Here is a 22,267-nt window from a genome sequence, read left to right on the forward strand (position 1 = left end):
CTCTGCCCCTTCCTGCATCTCTCTACAAGTGCGCCTCCTGGTGCACTGCTGTTTAGTGGATGAATTCGATTTTACTCCTTCAGAATCTTGAGGGTCAAGTAGCCCTCCTGGTACCTCCTGTAAGTACTATATAGCAAGATGCTTGAGAGCTTCTCAGAGGCAAACCCCCCTTTCTCCACCACTCTGCAAACATGACGACAACTTAAAAAAAACAGAGAAATTCACTGACAAAACCAAAGGTTGCATGGACTGTATAGTTAGGAATTAGCATTTAAAAAGCCTTAGAAATTCACGGAAAAAAACAAAGGTTACAGAGACGTTATAGTTAGGCTCTGGTTTTCCTTGAACAAAACAAAAGAAATTCTGCTGTTAAAGTTAGTGAGCAAACTATAACTTATGCCCCGCAATGTACAGCTTACAACCTCACATATTGCATCACTCATGACATGGTCAGTGACATCACTGATGACATCACTAATGATATTACTGATGACATCACTGATGACATCATTCACAGTTTCTCTGATATAGGCACTCACACCCCATGTAACCTTTCATACACGCTCTTCAACTTCCATACTACCATAATCAAAGCCCATTTACACACCCATGCCAGTACTTACACAGCCATTCACTGATCCATAGAATATGACAAACATCATCTCACTCGCCCATATTGACAATGATACACCCACTAAATCACTAATACAGCCACTTACATATCTATTCATATACCCATACAGCCACTCCCACACTGTGTCAGTCACACATAGAGCCACTCACACACCTACTCACTTAGCCATACAGGCAATCACACAGCCACTTACTCACCCATACAGTTACATACACACTCACTTACTCATACAGATACTAACACATACTCATTCACCTAAACAGTCACTGACACAATCACACTCACCCATACAGCCACTCTCACATTCATCATCACCCATACAGTCACTCACATACCCCAACACTCACCTAATGTGCTTTCCACATGCCCAGTTACTCACCCATATACTACTGACATTCACTGTACTGATACTCTCACATGCTGAAAGTGAGCATAAGTGCTTTGACAGTGAGGGAGCTGCATGTTAGCAGCTACCTCTGTGTCAAAGAAATACCAGCTCCTACAGGAGGTGGGGAGCCGGCAGGGACCGAGGGGTATTGAGGCTTCCCCCACGGTCCCCAACTGTAGAAAACTAGAGGATGGGGCCTGGGAGGGGGACCCTCTCAACACCCCTCTTTAATAAAAAAAATTTAAAGGGTTCTCAGGCCGAAATTGACCCAGGGAAGAGGTCCATACAGCCTCCCTTCTCCATTGAGAAAAGGCCTTGCCACTTGGGATGGGGTCCCCGGGGCAAAATAAGCCCAGGGAAGGGGTGCCACATGAAAATCAATAAACAAATAAATAACAAATACAATAGATAAAAAGAAAGAAATCACATTAAATCTGAATGCCCCATGTAACTTACAACTAGTATTCCAAAAGATAGTAAAATCCTCAAATATTAGCTCCCTTATAACTTTCCACCCGTTTGACAAATCACCACAAAAGATTCCAAATATATAGCATTTACTGCATTTTGAGATTGTATATTTTTTTTTGTTGAATTGTTAAGGGTGCAAAAATAAGTGGTTCCGACAAGTCACTCAGGGCCATGCAAGGTGGCGTTGCTTGGCTAGATAAATCAGACTTTAGTACATCCTGCAGCACGCACAGAAAGAGGAAAATGCCTTTGATGATTGTTTTTGAGCAGGAAGGTGTCATTTACCAGAACAAAAACAATCATCTGCTCAGCACAGGCACCCTTGCGAAATGAAGCATGGCTTCTGTTTGTATACAGGCACAGGCGAGGAGAACAGCCATGAGCCATATCTTGTAGATCCGGTGCATTCCAGCCATTTTATTTTGACACATGGAAGCTCAGCAGGAAGACTTGCTGCGCTGCCATGCTTCAAAATATTGTAATTGAGGTCCTGTGTGTGGAGAGATGCAGGGATAACAGGAATACGCTATTTCTCCTGCTTTGAAACACTTTGCCAGTCTTCATAGAAAATTTATATGCAATTCAGATAATCCGCAGGTCTCATTAAACATGTGATTCAGAAAGATGTAAAACAAACACCACAAACATGGCAACAGAGAAATGAAAACATGATGAAAAGCATATCATTCTTATATTCACTAAATTGGCAGTTCAGAAAACAAATGTATTTGCATGTAAATTCATGTTAATAGCACAGTGCAAAACATTACAAGATGGAATTTTATATTTTGTGTGTAAACACATTCAAAATGAAGACAAGCATTATGACATCCCAGCAATCTCCAAAATTGTCAGCACAAAAACAAATGATCAAACAAATTAAATTGCATTTGCGTTAGTCCGAACGGGAAAAGATAGGCGTATTTTCCTATGTACATTTGTTGTGTCTTCAAACGATTTTACAGAGACTTTCATGATTGTGTACTGGGACTTGTTAGAGAAAAACTGTTAGTAATGTTTCATATACTAATTCTTTCATTCGAAATCACCCCAGCCACGTCTATCAATTTAGTCTAGTGCATTATTACAAATACCATGTTCTCTTGTAACCAGTGCCCACAATTAAATAAATGCCATGGTAATATTTGAAAAGGGAACAACACTACATTGCATTAAAGCTCACTCTTGAGACTGTTAATGGTAATTGCTTGCCAATGCACGAAAAGAAATGCTTATTTTGCTAAATCAAATCCATATTGTTAGTCTCAAGTGCTCTGATGCTGAAAAATGTTTCAATCTGGCAATACTTAAATATTTTGAGAATATAAAACAAGCATTACATTTTGCAGATGTTAGGTTGTGTCTACTTAAAACAGGCTGACCATTTCACAGGATGAGATTCAGTTACAACACTTACTGAACACTTAGTGAAATAAATCCTTAAAATGAATGCAAAGTTTGATTGTTAATAATCCTCAAGTAATATGTTTAACCGCTTTAAGGGTGTTCGAATAAAGCTATTACACTATTGTATTTTTTTCAGTGTTGAAACAACTAAGGGGCACATGCATCATTGGTTTTTGCATTCGCAAACGGTGTGAATCGCAAAAATCGGCCGTTTGCAAATGCAAAAACCATTTTTGGGATGCATCATTTTTTTTCCATTTTTCGCAATTTAAGAAATCGCAATTTTTTGCGATTTCTTAAATTGCTATAGCATTTAAGAAATCGCAAATTTTGCGATTTCTTAAATGCTATGCATGATTTTTTTTAAATTGCGAATTCGCAATTAGGAAGGGGAAAATTACCATGAAGTAAACCTTCAGGGTAATTTGCGAAAAAGTTTTAAAAATGCACAAGAGTCTTGAAAGCCAGAGCTGGTGGTCGTTTGTTTCGCAGTCTGGCGGCAAAATTCTGGAATTCGCGCCCTGCCTCCATAAGAGCAATCCAGAATCACCTGGCTTTTCTTAAAGCCATAAAGACCTGGCTTTTCCCCGTTCTCCCTGTTTAACTCTGCATTTTCTCTGCTGGTTCATGTCTTTGGTCTTTGGTGGCGCTGGGATGCCCCGTCGCTGGGGCAGCCATGCGCAATACAAATCCGACTAATGAAGGTTGACCATCATAGATGTTTCTAAACTAAGACCTATGGAGGAGAGGCCATTTTGATGCCAGGGCACAATTGCAGTAGGAATTGTAGTTGATTACAGATCAAGTTTGAAATTGATCAATTGGAAGGGATACTTCTTTCCATATACACACCCCTGGCTGGGCCACTTATCTCATCTAGGGGCAGAAGGACTCTGTCATGTCAGATTTCTCTAAGTATAATTCACTATGTGATAGTTTGCAATAAGTCAGGCAGGATGTGGAGGTTTGGCCACTGGAATTTTGGGCTCTGCCTATTGGGTACGAAGGGTCCAGGAGTCACTCCAACTCATGGACTAAGTAATCCTGTAAAAGTGACACCTCACCCACAGCTCATGAGAACACTTCATGGACCTGTGGTAGAAAAGAAGAGACCTGGTCCTTCTGGCTGTGATCTATGTAGAGACCTGAAGGCATGGACCTTCTCCTCCTCCTTCTGGTTCCCAGTATTAAGAGAGAGACTACAAGGGTCAGTTGGCTGACCTCCTGTGTGGATACATTTATAGAACAAGCTCTCTGCAGCATTTTAGTTAGGTTTGTGGTAAAGAAATATTGTATACATGCAGACGCATATCTACATCAAACTAAAAGGAATTTTCCTGGAGAGACTTACTGACCATTAGCAACTGGACCTGACGGGCCCGGCTGGTGGCCTGTGCCATGCCTTCTTTACCCACCTCCACCTCTTTCTACTGCTCTGTTGTTATCTTTTTGGCCAACGCACCTTTCTTTCTTTAGTATAGGTTTATTCCTATCTCATGTATCACTCCACCTCACCTGTAGCTCTACCTCTATTCTCTCTCCAATTCACCTCTCCTTACTCATAGTCATAGTCTAGCCAGAGTGTTTTACACAGAAAAATAGGAGAGGAGGTAAAAATGATGGTAAGAGGGTTCACGAGAAAAACTATTGTAATTTACCTAACGGAATAGTGAAATCATTGGAACAGATCTTTGTTGACTAAGCTAAATTAAACACTGAAAATTAACCAAGTCATTCATACTGTGCTTTTCCTAAAGTGGAGTAAAATGTTGTTGTGTGAAAAATAAATCTGGATCCCAAGCACAAACTGATATCAATTTATCAATGCTTTTTCAATGTTGCTGTTTTTCTATTTAGTTGGTGGAAACCAGGCAGTCTGAGCTTTTGGTTGTTTTTGAGTGAGATAGATATATTACTTTTATTTGATTTAGTTTAAATCATAAAAGGGTGGCACATCCACCAATATACACAATGTACAAGGACGATTATATCCATGCATTAATTAACATAAGTCTCATTAAAATTTACAATAAAACAAGTTAAAAAGGATAGAAGCGGGTTCGTGATCTAAAGGAAGATTAGTGACGTAGATCGAATCGAGTGATTCCAGGATAAAGTGCTTGGTGCTGTAAACTAATAGTCTGCAATAGAAAAAAAAATAATTCATACTTTATCTAGGCTGGAGACTACTACTGTTGTTAATTTCCTAATATTTTGCCACAGTGAAGTATATGGGGCAGTAATAAATGGACTTCAAATTCTTAATTGCAATTTATCACCTTGTATCCCCAGTTAGTTTTAACTGGCAGTGCCTCTTTTAAAGTTCCTCTGCTGCCATAGACAGAAACGTTATTGCCTTATAAGCCAGTTTTACTGTTGAGCCTCCTAGGCATTTAATTACAGCAGTTCTGCAAGTCCTCATTTGTACTTTGTTCAATAGTGGCCGTAGAAGTGTTTCCGTATGTGTAATAATACCGGGAAAATCATACTAGGTGAAGTACTGACACTTCTCCTTGGCCACACAGGCAGCAATCCATTGTGGGCCAAGCCCTTTTCCATTTTGGAGTGAGATCTTTTGATGAATACACACCCAGTCTCCGTAAAATCAATTTCTGCTTTTTTTGATTTGCGAAATGTTCTGTCAGGTATGATTGAGGTTTTAGCTTTTTGTATGTTGGCATTACCATCCAGGCTTTGGTTTTTGAAGTCAAGGAGGCTTTGTCTATTGCCTGAGACTGTAGCTTGATGGTTTTGTTGACTACTTGTTTAAATTCAGGGTAGGACAATATTGTATTCCAAGCTTCCTCTAGTTTTAGAGCTGAAATGGATTGTTTTAGGGAGAAGCAAGCTCTGTTAGTTGATCTGGATTGCTTTTCAACCTCCAACTAGCAATTATGTGTTAAAGAATCTTCCTCTGCTGCCCTCATTCTCCAATAATATTTGACAAGTGCCCCTTGTCTTGTTGGAATCTGATTTTGTTACCCGAATTAGATGTATGTGATGTTTTGTTTGTACAAGTATTGTTTATGTTGTTTAACATTTTTAGCATTTATTAATTCTATTTTAATTAAGATTTCAGTTTTTTAGTTCTGTAGCGGGAGTGGAAATTGTGTTTTAAATTTTTGGATACATTTTAGGTGCGGATTGTGAGGTTGATAGGGGTAAAGTGTGGGAAGTAATTTATTTTTAATTAGTTAATAATTAGCTGTTAATGTATTAATTGACAATTAAATATGGATATTGTGCAATTCATTTTAGTTGCAGATTTTGGGGGTTTTAGGGGTAAAGGGTGGGAAGTAGTTTATTTGTAATTAATTAATAATTAGTGATAATTATATTTCATTTATTAATTGATGATTAATTAGTATAATTGTTTACTTATTTTTTGTATGTGTCTTTTGGCTTTATAGGTGTGAATGGTGGGGAGTAAATACATTGTATGTACTTTATAATTAGTTGTTAAATACTATTAGTTATTTAATAGATTTGTTTATTTTGTGTAATTAATTCTTTTGAGTTAAATGTTGGGTGTGGGTTGTGGGGATTATAGGTATAAAGGCTGTGAAGGTAATTAAATGTTATCTATTTTTATTTGTTTTTTAATTCATCATATAAGTTTAATTGAAAATTAATTATGTTAATTAGCCCAAACAAATAATCAATGTGGGTTGTGAATTGTGTAGTGTTATAGGGTAGGAAGTAAATACACTACATTTATGTAATAATACATGTTTTTTAATACATATTTTCTAAATAAAATTATTTGTGTAATTTTACTTAATATAATATTTGTAGGTATTCGTGGGATGTATTTAACATTATAATATTTTTAACACATTTACATTTGTTTTATTTACTTTTATAAAAAAAGATTTTTATTATGATGATGATATTTTGATTGTTTTTAATATTGAACTGTCTGGAGTGAGAATAATAAATTGTATGCCTTCCCAATCCAACACTTTCACTATTAATGAACTGACTGGAGTGGAAATAGTAAATTTGATCCTTCTGCTATCCAACACTTTCACTAATGTTGCACTCACAGGAGTGGGAATAGTAAATTGTATCCCTCCGCTAGTCAACACTTTCCCTACTGCTGCACTCACTGGACTGGGAATAGTCATTTTTACACCTCCGCTATCCATATAGCATATTTGGGCAGACCGAGAAATAAGCTGTTCGCCTAGTCCAGACTAGATGTTACATAAGCATGGACTACAGATTTGAGGCAATCTTCTGGAAGCAAGTGTAAACATTTCCGAAGGTTCTTTAATTTACTAAAGCAACCAGTGGAAACCTGTTAAATTAGAAGGAGAGGTCGGCTTCCCATCTCACCCCAAGTTTTTAACACTAGAGATGGGAGATGGCGGAGGGCCCATTTCTGAAGGCCACCACAAATCTGACGCAGGCACTGGGACCTTTCCAAAAAACAGCACCTCTGTTTTTCTCGCTTTAAGCTTTAATTTATTTAAGTTCATCCAGAGGGCGATGTCGCGCAAACACCCTTTAAAATTCTTAAAAGTCTCTAACGTTTGCTCCTCATAAGAGAAAACCAACTGGGTGTCGTCAGCATAAGAAATTGCCTTGACAACCCAGTTAGCAATCAGAGAGAAGAGGGGAGCTAAGTACACATTGAAGAGAAAAGGGCTAAGCGCAGAGCCCAGAGGGATGCAACACCAGAGAGGTTTAGGTTTAGAGTAAATGGTCGTAGGGCGACTTTTTGAGAGCAGCCACTGAGGTAAGATTGTAACCAAGTCAGCGCCTTCCCCCCCCAAAGCCTATATCTTTTCATCTTTGAACCAATCGAGCATGATCAATGGTGTCGAATGCTGCGGACAAATCCAGCAGCACCAGCAGTGCTGATGCTCCTGAATCTAACGCCCATCTCACTGAATCTGCCACCTCAAGGAGGGCAGTCTCCATACTAAAGCCCGACTGGAAGCCAGATTGTGTTTCATGCATAACGGCATTACACTCAATGAAGTTAGTCAGTTGACGCTGGACCAGCTTCTCCAGCATTCTACTCGGAGCGGGCAATAGAGAGATTGGCCTAAGATTGTTAAGATGTCCTGGATCTCCAGTGGTTTTTGTTCTCAAAGGGAGAAGGGTAGCATGCTTCCACTCATCGGGGAAAACAGCAGTGTCAAGGGATGTATTCCAGACATGAGTTAGCATGTCAGTGAGGTGATGGAATATTATTTTCCAGAGTTTCAGGAGGCAAGGATCTTCTGGGGCCCCTGATCTACATTATTGATTTTCCACCATTGTCTCTTGATGCGAGATAGGTAGGAAATTAAAAAAACAAAGGAATCTCGGCACCCCTTTCAAAGAGGAGTCCGATTTCACTGTAACTTCCAGTGCTGAAAAGGAGTCATAGACCTTTTGAATTTTATTTAAAAAAAACTAGAGATGTCTTCAAACAGAGCTAGAGAGGGTTGCACTTCGGTCTCAATTGCTTTGGACTTAAAGAAGGTCTGAACTACTTTAAACACCTCTTTGCTGGAATGATCTGATTTGTGGATACAGCAAACAATGTTATATCTCCTGGACGATTTAAGTGACTTATGTAGGTTTTTCAAAGCATTTTTATAAATTGCTTTAGCCAGGACACAGTAGTTTAATCTCCCCAGGCGTTCTAATTTTATGCACCTCCTTTTTTCTTCTTTGAGTGCCTCCGAAAACCATGGAGCAGATGGGGATAGTCTGTGAGATAGCATCATTTTGGCTGGGGCCATGGCCTCTACTGCCAAAGAGATCCATTGATTAATTGCCGAGGCATCTATATTAGGGTCTGAAGAAAGGGAGGGGGGATTATTCAGTAAAATTGGACCCAGTACCGCTGCAGTCTAATATTTCCACTTTCTAATTACGGTAGGCCACCTGCCCCAGCAACATAACTGAGAAAGAAATCAAATAGTGCTCTGACTAAACCAAGGGGCAGGGGGCTTCCATCACCATCAAAGAGATATTAGCAAATACTAAGTCTAGAGTTTGGCCTGCTTTGTGTGTGGGAGCAGATACCATTTTTAAAAGGTTGGCAGCTGCCAAGGAGGATTTCAAGTGGGCTGCTTGAGAGCAGCTGGAGTCATTCACACGGAAATTAAAAATTGCCAAGAGCCATGTAGTTAGCATGAGCGAGCGATTTTTGGGCAAAAGGTTACAGAGCGCATAACCGATATTTGCGGCGCAATCAGGTGGTCTACAGATAAGGGTGCCAGCTAAGGAGGAAGAGGGATTTATCCGGAAGCAAAAGTTGAGACCTTCAATACCTTGTAAGTCGAGAGAGCTAGAGGAGACCAATTTCCATGACTCACTGAAAATAATAGCGACCCCACCACCTCTTTTGTTGCCCTCTCTATTAGCAAAACACATTTTGAAACCAGGCGGAATGGCCATGGTGATAGCTGCCACTGTGACCACGTTTAGCCAGGTTTCTGTCAAAAACATGGCGTCCCAGGTGGACTCAATTAAAGCCAGCCAGATGTCATCAGCGTGTTTAGGGAGGGATCTACAATTGACTAAGCACGCCTGGAATGTGTCAGTATGCATCGGCACCAGGCCCTGTGTGCTAGTTGTCCCACATAGGTCTTTGTATGTAGTCTTGCCCCACAGTTTAGCACTTGCCCACAGGAGTGGCAACTGTCAGGTAGTCGAGTCATAGCAGGATCTAACTGGTGGAACTCGGGGCACATTACATTTCTGCAAAACAGCAGCTCATTCCGAGACCCACAAATGGCCTTCTCTTCTCCAGCCCCCCGGCAGCATGGCGGCTGGCCGCGTTCAGATCGCGTTTTACGTAATGTTATATTTATTGCTGATAAAATAGTAAATCTTATTTTTAGTGGTGTAAAATATGTTGTTACTGTTGTGTTGTGCTAGGTAGGAGTAATTTTTTAAATATTTATTTAGTAGAAAAACATTTTCTTTTTAATGTGGAGGGAAATGTATATGTATTTATTTTAATGTGTAATAATTTATATTGTAATTTATATATGTATGTGTTTTATTTATTATAATATATAATTTGCAATATTTTTTGTTTGTATCTTATTTTTAATTAAATTGTAAATTGTGTTAAGATGGACCAGTGATGTAGACATATGAGTAAGAGTGTATAAAAAATATGATGTGTCATTTAGTTGAAAATGTTGCAAGAGACTTACTTAAAATAAGTTGTGGCATGTGTTGCATAAAATGGGGATGCCTAATGAGGTTTTATCTTTAATCATTCGTCTCCATGAGACTAACTATGTTAGAGTGCATTAAGGTGACCAAGGCCAGCTCGCCAATCCAATTAACCCGTTGGCTGCTTCCGCTTTTTTTTGTGGCTGTGCGGCCATTTTAAAAAACGGGCACGGTCGCGTCGGCCATTGGCCGACGGCAGCACCAGCGAGGTAGTGCTGCCGTCGGCCAATGGCCGACGGCAGCAGCCAACGGGTTAATGTCAACAGGGGAGTCCGTTAAGAGTGCATGTTGGAACCAATTCTTTTTTTACTTTATTTTAATAATGTAGTCTGATTTTTTGTCTCTACATCCTGCAGATGCTCCCCTGGTAGGGAGGGAAAGATTGTGCCCTATTATTTGTAGGTGACACCTTTAAGTGTACAAAATATCATGGGTTCTCCAGTTGTTATTAAACCGGTTTCAAGCTTTTTGTTATTGTGAGACCTTGAGATCAATTACTAAAGATATGGCCATAAACTCCCATAAGTCCTATAGTGGGAGGCCTGGATATATGACGTTACAACGCGGACTTTTACCACGCAGACCATTACCACGCATTTTTTACAACGCAGGACCCTTTACCACGCATACCATTACAACGCTGGTATTTACAACGCAGGTACTATTACAACGCATACCATTACAACGTAAGTATAGGTAAGTAAATAGTATGGTAAAATAATTATTAATAATATTTTTTTAAATTAATAAATTATTATTTTAATATTTAATATTTTAATTATTTATGTTAATATTTAATTATTAATTTTTAAATATATGTTAAAAATACCCCTGTACCCCAAAACCCAAACCCAGCCCTAAAACCTAAAAATACCCCTGAACCCCAAAACCCAAACCCAGCCCTGAACCCTAAAAATACCCCTGTACCCCAAAAACTGAAAACTGACCCTGAACCCTAAAAATACCCCTGCACCCCAAAAACTGAAAACTGACCCTGAACCCTAAAAATACCCCTGTACCCCAAAAACTGAAAACTGACCCTGAACCCTAAAAATACCCCTGTACCCCAAAAACTGAAAACTGACCCTGAACCCTAAAAATACCCCTGTACCCAAAAACTGAAAACTGACCCTGAACCCTGAAAATACCACTTTACCCAAAAACTGAAAACTGACCCTGAACCCTAAAAATACCCCTTTACCCAAAAACTGAAAACTGACCCTGAACCCTAAAAATACCCCTTTACCCAAAAACTGAAAACTGACCCTGAACCCTAAAAATACCCATTTACCCAAAAACTGAAAACTGACCCTGAACCCTAAAAATACCCATTTACCCAAAACCCAAACCTAAAATATTTTAAATAAAATTATATACTTACCAATACTTACGTTGTAATGGTATGCGTTGTAAAAGTACCTGCGTTGTAAATACCAGCGTTGTAATGGTATGCGTGGTAAAGGGTCCTGCGTTGTAAAAGTTGCGTGGTAATGGTAGGTCGTGGTAAAAGTTGCGTGGTAAAGGTTGTATACCGGGAGGCCTACACTAGGAGGGGTTTTGCTTGAGGGGGTAAGCACCTTTGACTATTAGGACAATTACATTTTCAGACGGCATGTCATGGAAACACTACGGGGCTGATTTCGATCCGGGTCAGAAAGCACTCCAACCGAGCTGGATCCGGAGTGTTTTCCGACCAAGCCGGAGTCCTGCAGTCCGACCGAGCGAGTACGATGGGCTCCCATTGACTGAATGGGTATGTCACGGACAAGTGCACCCCCTACAGTAGGTACACGTTGGTGCCACCCGCAACGTACATGCCTGTGTTGGGGGAGACTCTTGGGTCCCCCCCCGTGTCCGAGTCGTAGAGCTGCGGGTGACAGGGGGTCCGACACGGATCCCCAAAGGCAACGTCCCAGACTTTTTGCGAGCCGGACACTCCTGCTTGCACAGGCTGTCCGACACGTGCATCGTACTGGCTTGGTCATAAATCACATCCATTGCACGCCATGGTGAGCTCACAGCTGAGACGTATGGTGCGGGCCAGACCCACGAATGACTCGGTCGGTGAATGTCACGTAGCTCGCATCGTGCTTGCTCGCTCGTTCAGCTGTACGAGTCGGTCGGAAAACACGCGTATGGCTCTTATTTTTTCCGGCCGGATTGCGTTCGGTGCCCTTCTGATCCAGATTGGAATCGGACCCTCAGTGTTAAAGATCTCCTTGAAGCATAAGCAAATATTTGGTGCACAGAAATCTCATTCTTCTGAAATGTTCTAGAGAGAAATCCAGAAAGCATATCAATAGTATCACATGCAAATGTTTTGTTCTGCCAGAGACTGGTCCAAACAGTGTTCACTATGGGCCACATGCATCAATCATTTTTGTGTGCGCAAACGGGACGATTCTCAGAATCGGCCCACTTGCGATCGCAAGAAATGCTTCATACATGCGTCAAATCCTATTTTGTGATTCGGTAACCTATTATCGAATAGCAAAATGGGTTTGCGATTCACTATTTCGAAGGGGCGTGATTAGGAGCGTTCCTGCCAAATAGCGAATCTTAATGGTATGCATGAATATTTTGTGACCGTGAATGCTGTCGCAAAACATTTGCATGTCACCACCTACTTCAATTAGGTGGTAACCTATTTGCAAATGGAAACCTTAGTCAATGTTTGTAAAATAATTGGCACTGACAGTTCTTAAAGAATGAAAGTAAAACTATTCATTTTTCTTTCTGTAAAGCAGCCTGTTTTCCTTTAAGGAACACGGGCTGCGCTAGAAAAAAGATTGCTTTATTTAAAAGCAATCACAGACATGGTGGTCTGCTGACACCAGCAGGCCATCATCCCAGTGATTTTTGCGATTTCTAGGGCGTCGCAAATTGTGATCTACCTCATTAATATTAATGAGGGAGGTTGGTTTGCGACCCACTACGAATCAGTATATGAAACTCATGGAGCTTCATACATTGGAAATTCTGAATACCTAATTGCGATTCTCAGAAAATCGCAATTAGGTAATCTCAATTTCCAATTTGGATACATGTGGCCCCAAGACTTTACTTGCAAGCTAACCTTATTCCCTGCAGCAATGGCTTGGTAGAAATTGAATGAAAACATTTTTTTAAGCTGACTTCCAACTTCTAAATGTACTTATAAAGTTTGTGAGCCTTATGGTTTTAAAAGGTGTCTCTACATTGCAGTAAACAGATTTCAGTTTGTACTGGAAGACCTGGTACTTCTAAGGTTTTTCAGTTACATTTTTGTACAGAATCACCCATTGTGTTTGTGTTGCTACAAAATGCAGAAACTGGTGTCTTTGAGGCTCTTTTCAAGTAATTGTTTTGTGTTTCTTCCATGTATACTTGATCTGGTATTTCTGCACATTAGGAAGAATAATATTTTATGTTTTATTTATCCAGCAGGCATATGATTAGGGAGCAGATTTAAAAACAAAAGGGATGCAAACCTGAGCAACTTTTTTTATTTACTTTCCAGCACAAAATTGTGGAAAGTTGCATGAATGTCAATACGTAGGCTAATTGTCCGGGCCATTGTCCTGTGCCTGCATTAATCTGCTTTAAAGGGATGTTCTCTATGGGTGGTACTGAGAAGTTGCCATTCAAACACCTATGTTTTTTACTCAAAACCCAATCTACTTACAATAATAGGCAAGGTTTTGCACAAAACAATAATACCACTTGAAAGCAGGCATTAAAAAAAGGAGAGATGCTGATATTTCTCCTACATTTTCCCACTGTGCATGCGTGCTACACTGTGTACAGAAGACATCCAAAGTTAGAAGAACCTTAAACTTTGTTTGTGCATAGTATTTTGTACTGCAAGAGTATCCTTTCAGTACAAAACATATGATAGACTTATGCAGATACCTTTACACTGTAGCAAAAGGGGAGTGCATGGTGTTCAGCAGCCTGAATGTGCACCAACGCTACAGAGAGAGCGGGATAGTACCATATCATAATAGATAAGGCACTTTCCTGCTCTCTCCCTGTCCCGCAATGCAGCTCTGCAACTTTGGGTGCTGCGCTGCATTAGGTAAAAGTTTGGGCATACGTTTTATCTTCATCTAGACTTACCTGTGGCACAGTGTAGACCATATCTTTTGTAAAAAACATTGGTGATTCTTATCTGTATACTTTTTTTTTACACTCATTACACCTTATTATTTAAAACATGCATTTAGCATAAGCTGAATGACATTTCTGCGGGAGACAACTTACAAAAGGTGCACAAAAAATCCGGATTTTGGACTTTAATGCTGCCCAACTGGCGCTGCCACATTGTCAATCAGATTAAGCTCCACAGCAGCTGCTGAAACATTGTTATAAGAATGACAGACAAGGGTGGTAATTTCAAAGCTAAATATAAGGAATTAATAAATAGATTACATAGAATATGCCATAAGTAAATTTAGCATAAAAGCAGACAAATCATACGAGCATAGAACGTTATACAGTTCTAAGCAAAATCCAGCATAGATTTGCCTTCTAAAAATGTTGAAAAGTGTCTCCTCCACACAGAACTCTACACATCCTCTTATAAGCTTTTAGACAAAGACATTCATACACAAGTACATAGTTCTCAGGACATGCACCAATGGGAAGCGAGCAAGAAGAAGCATTCTATTACAGAACACACTGGATGATTCTCTGATGGTAGGAGTACATTGGGTCTACAGCCATTCTCACAGTTGATTCGAGCATATTTTGATTGATACATTGTATAGCAATAGCCTGGGATAACTGAAATATGCTTTGCAGCCACTTTTAATATACATGAAGACCTGGGGGCTGGCTACATTTCCGATCAAATTGCAGTTGCACCGATTCTAGGGTGGTTAAGAATTTGGGCACAACAAGCTCCAACTTATCATCCAAGATTGCTTGTCCCTAGATAAGGCCTTGGCGATACCTTGGATCCGCTATATTAAAACGCAAATGGATTCAATGGGTTACCCTGATTTGTTTACAAACCCTAGACCCTTAAGTAAAATCGCTATCAGGGCGGTTAAATCTCAATTCTTAAAAAGGGCGATGTTACAAAGGGAAGAAGATGAATTGGTTAAACCCTCGGTCAGAAATTTCGTTATGCGAAGCACAGGGAGAGGGATGCAGCCGTATTTAACCTATATAAGCAAGCCATTCCATCTGTTTGTCTTAAGGTTGAAGGCATAACATGTTACCATGGCTGCTATCTTTCCCTAGAGGGTTTGGTAAAAGTGGGACTTTGGGGCCGTGCACATGTGACAATAAATCTGAGCAAAAACATGCTCCACATGATCTTTTTTTGCAAATTTTATGTACTACCACGTAAAAAATTCATCTTGCCACTGTTAAGAGGTTATAACTTAAAGCAGGTCAGACCAGCCTGGCCTATTTACAAATGCTGGGGACAACTGTGGTATAATTTGGGGTCTCGAGTTATATCGTTGGGGCGTTGAGATGTAGAAAGAAATTACCGTTATCCTAAACCGCCCGTCTCGACCACATTCGAAATGCTGCCCCCAGTATTTTTAAGATATCTTCATGCTGTGACGAGTATTAGATGAATTTTGAATTTTTTTGTAATTTAATAATTTTTAGCGGGTGACAAACTTTTTATCTTGTTCATGTGTTCGCCAAACGTAAAGTGCTCTTCATTTTCAGAATGTATTTTGATGTGTTAGCTGTAATGTGTTAATATGATTATCTGTGAAATGCTTTGATGGTTTTAAACATTTTAACCGAATAAAGTAAATCTTTGACTTGGCTTTGCTAGGTAAAGTGAGAGAAAGTCTCTGACAACACTCTCTGTTTATTAGTTTGGACCCTAGTGATGCTTTATTTAGAACAAGGAGGACAGCAATAGTCACTTTGTGATATATTGTGGCATTTTTTCAAACTCTGCACCTTCAAGGTATAAATATGCCCACACTTGCCATAGCAAACACACCGTGGTTTGGAGCAGTTTGACTATCTACTTGCCCGACGCAGCTCACTACAGCAAGTGCCAAAGGAACCCTACCCTCCAGCAGATGCTCTGAGAGAGACACTGTCTTTTCTCTTGCCGAGAAATCCAGCTCCAGTGTTTCCAAGCTACCCTTGCGGGTTGTTAGGAAATCGAGTCCTGAGACAGAGAGATACCAGACATCCTTCATTCTAAACCAAGACACGGAGCTGATTAGACCCTAAGAGAAATCTTGGATAGATTCTTGGCAAAATAATACTAGATTTATGCTACACCCCACTTACTACTTCCCTCGTACTAGACTTAGGTGAGGTACATCGGGGTAGGTGTTTAGAAGCACCAGTTGAGTACTTTCAGTCTTTATTTATTCTTGTATGTATTCTATGTATTTTATGGCTTAGAAACCATATCATGCTTTTACAGTATTATTTTATAATACTCTTCTTGGTGTACGCATTATACTTTACAGCCAGTATTATGATTGTAGCAGTTAATTTCTTCTGCATGAGAAAGAAGACTGTTCAATAAATACTTTTTATTGAAAACGCCCGTCTCTCTATTTCTCTGCACCTCTGCTGAAACGAAGCATGCGCGATTGACTGAGTAAAATATCTATCTATTGTTTCCATGACTCTGAAGATCAGTTTCATCTTGGGGAAACGAAGTTGTCATGTTTATGCGGTTGTCAGAAACTAATCCCTTCTTGTTTATTCAAGAACGTTTCTAGTGACCTCTGAGCTAGCTGGCACTCACAATTAAGTCTAATATATTCAATACAGATCTAGTCGACCTCAGTCCTGAGTCTAATCTATAGGATATATTATTCCAATGCACAGAGCCTATTGGGAATATAGGAACTACACTACACTATGATGGTGCTCTAAAACAGAGATCTAAATCTGCTTGCAACCGAACTTGTTTGGGTGTAACCAACATGTTCAACCAACATGTTCTGGTGAACCCATTTTATATTTTGATATCATAGGTGAGAGAGACACAACATCATCAATCAACACAGTAATACCGAACTCTATTCTGTGAAAAGACTGTAGGGTTCAGTTCAGGTCATCATACTTTATTTGTTTTTTCAGTTCAATTTTTCAATTTCAAAAGCTTTTATTCGATTTGGTATACACAAATCATACAAGCATAATAAGATACATAGTTAAAATATTAAAATCGCCATATGAACAAAAATAAGAAAGGAGGTAGGAGGATGTGCAAAGGCTAGTATGCAACAATTAAAAGGTAATCTTGCGTTTTTAGATCAACAGACTGTTACAAAAATACAAGACATTCATAAATGAACAGACAGGGAATCAATAAGGTTTACTTGATAGACATTTCCTGGCAGCTGTACATTTCAATTTAAATAATCATAACATACTGTGGACAGCAACAAGTAAAAATAATACCTTAGTTACAAAAATTGGTAAAAAACTTGAAAACATATATATACAGACAGGAATGTAAAGGTAATAGCAGCATAATACAATTCCTGGCAGCTGTATAACATGAGTACAGACAGGTAAGTATAAAAGATATTATAGTACAATACTTTTCCTGGCAGCTGTACACTTCAAAATAAAAGTAGCCAGAAAGAAGCAAATCTCCTCATTCTCTAATGAGGATAAAAATATCAGTGCAGTTTCTGTGGTACAAATATTATACTTTATAAAAATCGGTTTAAGGTATTTTAACCTAAGAAAATGAAAAAATTTACAAAAAAGTAAGAAATGGCAACTACTCTGGCGGGAGGTACTGTCGCACGGGCAGGGTGTCTCTGATCTGGCTCTCGTGTTTGGAAATGCGACCAAATGGTGAACAATACCCAATCTGACACGTGTTAAAACATACTGATGAGAGGGCCGGGTCACATACACGAGGTAGGGTTGGAGCCCCGAAATTAGATTCAGGTCTTTATAAAATTTCACGGTAATAAGATTACCAGAAATTTTATCTCGCTCTGCCTTTTGAAAATTTAGAAACGTTGTCTTCATTTCTTTTTTTGGAATAAAAACAACCTCTTCTGGCTCACGGAACACATCAATATTGAAAAGAAGGAGATACCAGCGATGGATGTATCTCAACCACTGTATGCGTGAAGAATGGTGCAAACCTATACAGTCAAGAATAATATCTTGAGTGAATCGAGTCTCTGGCTTAGCCCAAATAGAACGCCACAATAAAAGTGGCCGAACTGCTGCTAAGTCAGAAATAAACTCGACCCCAACCTCTTCGTGGATCAATTGAACAGAAGCAGAAGGGGGAACACATAACACCCTTCTAAGAAACTTATTTTCCTCCTTCTGCAGGAATATACCCTCGCTGTGGCCCCATACACCTGCCCCATACAGTGCAGAAGAGACACAACAAACATTGTATATGTTCATCATGTCTGGAATGCTTCGTGAGCCAAGCTTAGAGGCAAATCGAAAAATACTGCTAGTGGACCGCAGCATTTTTAATCTAATAGAATCAAATTCCGAGGTCCAGGTCCCACTATTATTATATGTAATTCCCAGATAGCAAAAGGATTTAACATGAGTCAGTTTTTCTTTATCCAGGAAAAAGGTATGCTTTGACTGCTTTGCTGCCTGACCGCATGACATAACATACGTCTTGGTTTTGTTCACTCGGAGCCTCCTAACTTGAATAAACTGCATAAAATTATCAATTAAGCGCTGGAGGCCAATCTGTGTTCGAGATAAAAGAACAGCGTCATCCGCATAAAGTAACAGCGGGACCGGTTTACCTCCAATCAGGGGAGCGTCTGCTGGGATGTCAACCAAAGAACGATCGACATCATTAATAAAAAGGGAAAATAAAAGCGGGGCCAAAACACATCCCTGGCGTATCCCCCGTGATACTTTAAAAAACGGGGTACATTCACCTAGGGTGCCATAGCGGACCTTACAGGAGAGTTTTTCATAAAGTCTAGCTAAGAAATGAACGATTTCCCTCGGTGCCCCTGCATCAAGCAAAACCTCCCAAAGAATAGCGTGGTTAACCAAATCAAAAGCGCTACTCAAATCAGCAAAACATAAAAAGAGGTTGCCATTTTTGGCCACAGTATATTTGTTGATTAAAAGGTCCAAATTTACACATTGATCCAATGTGCCCAAACCTTTCCGGAAGCCGTATTGGACTCTAGTTAAAATATTTGAATCAGCTGCCCAATTTTCTAGCCTTTTGAGCAAAATCCTACTCATTACCTTTACAGAGGCGTCCAACAATGAAATAGGCCGATAATTGGAGGCCTCTGACTTATTACCTTTCTTGTGTAAGGGGATAATAACCGATTGACCCCAGGTAGAAGGGAAATTAGTTTCTGCCGCACAATTAAATATCCTCACCAGGATGGGAGCCCACAGAACTGGTTCATCTTTGTATAAATCCAGCGGGACCCCATCAGGGCCAGGGGCCTTTCCTCCTTTGCTAATAGAAATTCCTTCATGGCTTTCTTCTAATGTTATTCCCAACGGGAGGGGTAACCAAGGGGTAGACTCAGGTGACAGTGACTCAAGGGATAACCCTTCCGGATTAAAAATGTTTGAAAAGTGACTAACCCAATCGCTGCATGACACATATGATGTTAGTTCTGGAACATCTTCTTTATTGAGAAAAGGACTGTTAATTGTTTCCCAATAAAGTTTGCAGTTTTTGGTCTCAGCTGCTTCCTTCAACTTATCCCACGCCTCAGTCTGTAATACCCTTTTCCTATTATTAATTGCTATTTTATATCTAGCCCTAAGATATTGTATATCCTCCTTATCACGTGGTTTGGTACCTAAAGCCTTCTTTAATTCTCGGAGGGCGACTATACAGGTCTTATCAAACCACCCCTGCTTCGGACCACTATTGGATGACGGGGCCTTAGTAAAAATACCATCAATAATACTATTCATGGAGACAAAGTGGACTAATAAGCAACCAGGGTCACAGTCACTATCTAGACAGGAACTAATTTGGTTCTTACAGCTAGTAAGAACCTCCTTCTGCTTAGCCTTAGAATTAATTCCAGTCCATTTAATCCTTAGACCCTTCGGTCTTATAGGTACTAGGTCAGTAGAGCATTTTTCACCTGAAACTGTCGAGGTACCATGCCCTAGGAGTGTAACACGGATGCTGTTATGGTCGCTGAGACTTTCTTCATTTACATACAAATCGGTAAAGTCTCCACTACTAGACAGAAGAATATGATCTATAAAAGATCCTGCATCTCTTCCTGTAAATGTGGGGCATGTTATTGCCTGATTATTTATATTACAGTTTAACAGGGTCAAGTCTAGTGTGACTAGCATATTGTTTAGTGTAGAACCGTAACTGCAGTGTTGGAAGTGAGGAAAATCCTCCCTCACACCCGTACCCCCCCCAGTGACTACTCATAGCCACTCCGAAGCCACAGATATTCCCATTAGACAAATGGCAGGGCTGCAAATTAAAATCCCCTGCCCAAACAACCTCAGCCTTTCTTTTCGAAATGCCCAAGGCCTTGGCGATTTCCTTTTCTAGAGGCGGTAGAATATCTCCTCTGGTGGCATCAAAAATGTTGTTGTAGAAATTTACTACAACTAAATCAATACTCTTCCTACACTCCACTCTTATAACTTGACTATGGGTCCCAACTGTCGTACTGCTTTTAACAGTACAATCACACAGCTTGGTGGACAAAAGCATCAAAAGGCCCCCCTTGGCCCTGCCCGAGCTGGATTTGGTGGCTTTAAGGCAGTGAGATGCATACCCATCGATGTTAATGAGGTCCAGACACCACGTTTCCTGCAGAAGGATTAGGTCCAATCCCTCCCCTATAAATCTGGTCCAGAAGGGTGTACCTATTTTGCTGGCAAGGCCAGCAATGTTCCAGGAGATAAGGGAGAGTCCTGCTGGCTTACTAGTGTCGCCAACGATGGTCGACTCTAGCTGGATTACACGTGGTGGTATAGAACCAACTTCCTGGAGGTTAGTATCTGGGCCTAATCTGGGGGTAGCGGTAGATGTACATGCATCAAAGCTATCCCTATTTTCTATATGCGAGAGGGATATTAGCGATGGCACTATTGGGAATTCAGGGGGTGTGGGGGAAAGTATGGCTAGAGGGACACTCTCCATATCTAATTTAGGCGTAGAGATGTTTAAGTCTAAAGCTTTAATAAAGCTAAGTCAATCTACCTCGTCTAACACAGCATATCTGTTAGGATGGGCAAATTGTGAGTACGAGGGATCTTGGGAAGGAGGCAAGTCCTGCCATGTTTGTTGCCACTGGGGTTTAGCTGGTTGTAGGGGCTGAAAAGGTTGCTGCCACTGATGAGCAAGCTGATATGAAGGTGGTGGATAATGGGGAGGTTGTTGCCATTGAGGACTAACATGGTGTGGGGGAAAAGATAAGGAATGTGATGGCTGCTGCTGAAAACTGGCATAATGTGGAAAAAAAGAAGAAGGGTGTGGTGGTTGCTGCCAAGGTTTAGTGATATGTTGCGGGGGATACACAGGTCCTCTATTACTTGAAAAAGTGGAACAAGGGGGATTTGGCCTTGATGGCATAGGAAGAAAATAGGACAAAGGAAGTGGATTGATTTGAGTAGCAGGACCATTGTTGGGTGCATTACATATGTAACTGGCTGCCCCTATATCCCTAAAATTAACTGTAATTACATCCCCTACTATTGTTTTCTTACTTCTGCCCACCCAGTCCCCTCTACGCACAGTAAGGATTTCACCGTTCATATTATTAGGTAGAGGTTTATGTAAGTGGAGCCACTGAGCGCATTTATTTCTTAACTCAACAAAAGTTTCTTTTGCTCCCTCCTTCAGTGGGGGAACTGCTGTCAACACGACCACAAAGGGGGAGACTTCTGGTGGCAGATTAATTGACTTAAAACGCGCCTGCTTTGGCTTAGGACCTTCAGTCTTATTTGCAGCATTTGTAGGGGGAGGTACTAAAGGGGTACTAGACTTTCCTACAACATCTTTTACTTGAGGAGTAGTGTCTTTGTTACCAACGACAGAGTGTTGATGAGTCGGAATAGAACCCACCGCCTTCGAAGTGGATAAAGCTATGGATTGGACAGAGATATTCCCTGACTGGGACAGATGAGATAAAGCTGAATTCCCGGGGACTATAGTTACTTGTGCATTATTTAATACATCTTTAGGAAGCTGGACACAGGATGAGCATTTGGGGGCTGCTTCTGTGATCCCTTGTGGCTGG

The 22,267-nt window shown here is 40.2% G+C and overlaps 1 long non-coding RNA gene across 1 annotated transcript in view; it reads left to right on the forward strand.

Moving 5' to 3' along the window:
• Window positions 1–22,267, forward strand: part of LOC144819722 (uncharacterized) — a 228,749-nt gene that overhangs the window by 52,744 nt on the left and 153,738 nt on the right. The gene's annotated exons all lie outside the window — the stretch shown is intronic.

The sequence above is a fragment of the Lissotriton helveticus genome, chromosome 2_1 (assembly GCF_964261635.1).
Source record: "Lissotriton helveticus chromosome 2_1, aLisHel1.1, whole genome shotgun sequence".
NCBI classification, from domain to species: domain Eukaryota; kingdom Metazoa; phylum Chordata; class Amphibia; order Caudata; family Salamandridae; genus Lissotriton; species Lissotriton helveticus.